Source organism: Penaeus chinensis, chromosome 8 (assembly GCF_019202785.1).
Source record: "Penaeus chinensis breed Huanghai No. 1 chromosome 8, ASM1920278v2, whole genome shotgun sequence".
Taxonomy (NCBI): Eukaryota; Metazoa; Arthropoda; class Malacostraca; order Decapoda; family Penaeidae; genus Penaeus; species Penaeus chinensis.
The window spans coordinates 13813236-13814363 of NC_061826.1; positions in this window are offsets into that span (position 1 = coordinate 13813236).

The window sequence follows — 1128 nt, forward strand, 5'->3', positions numbered from 1 at the left end:
ATTTTCTAACCGCTTATGAGTTGGTTCTCCCTGGACAGATCTTGCCTCGTATATGGGCTTATGCGTGAGAATATTTTTTGAAAACCTCCCATGAATAATTAATAGTACTGAAGAATGGCAGCGAAAGGCTTTGTTAACAACCTGCAAAGTCATTCCATCGCAGGAGTCTCCGTAATACAATGCGTCAGTTCGTTTCCGCATGCGAGCTGTGATTTTATTTTTTAAAGGTGAACAAATGGAAAATTAATGAACAATGGCCGGTAGAATTTGTCCTAAAACCTTGGGTTAAAAACACATCAGGTGTTTAACAACCTTATGCTAAAGTTTACGAAAATTAGATTACATATATATATATATATATATATATATATATATATATATATGAATGGTGAAAACACTCTACCGTGTTGATACTATGGTAGAAAAACCCACAACGAAAAACTAGATTTATTGAAAGTGAGACAACAGTTTCGGAATCCACCTGGATTCCATCCTCAGGTCTGAAGAGGAAAGGGAGAGGAGGGGGTCTAAAACAGAAAGGAAAAGCGTACGGGAGAAGGCGGAGGATGTGGGAAGCGAGGAGACTGTCGGCAGGAGAAAAGCCGCTGTTCAGATTGAAATTAGGCAGCAGATTTATTAAGGAGGATTCCACTAGTCTGCGGGCGTGGACATCAGCAGAAGGAAAGACAATTCGCACCGCTGACCAGTCTATCTGATGGCCTTGTATCCCACTGATGGCAGAAGAGAGCGTTGTTGTTGTGTCCCCTGGAAACAGCGCACTTATGTTGAGACAGGCGCTTAGTGAGACTGGCGCCCGTCTCGCCAAAGTAAAGAGGGCGGCGGAGAGAGTAGATCTCCTCAGTGAAGAGCAGGCTGAGGATGGGCAGGTGAGGAGTCTCTTTAGGAGAGGAGTCGTGGTAGAAGGTACGCCGTGCCCTGGATAACGCGGCGTCGAGAACATGACGAGGGTAGCCTAGTTTGGAGAACGAACGACGCAGGAAGTCGATCTCTCCATCCAGGTACTGGGTGTCACAGATGCGGAGGGCGCGGAGGAACAACGAAGTGGCAACACCTCTCTTTACATAGAGAGGATGGTATGAGAAGAAGTGTATGTACATACCAATATGC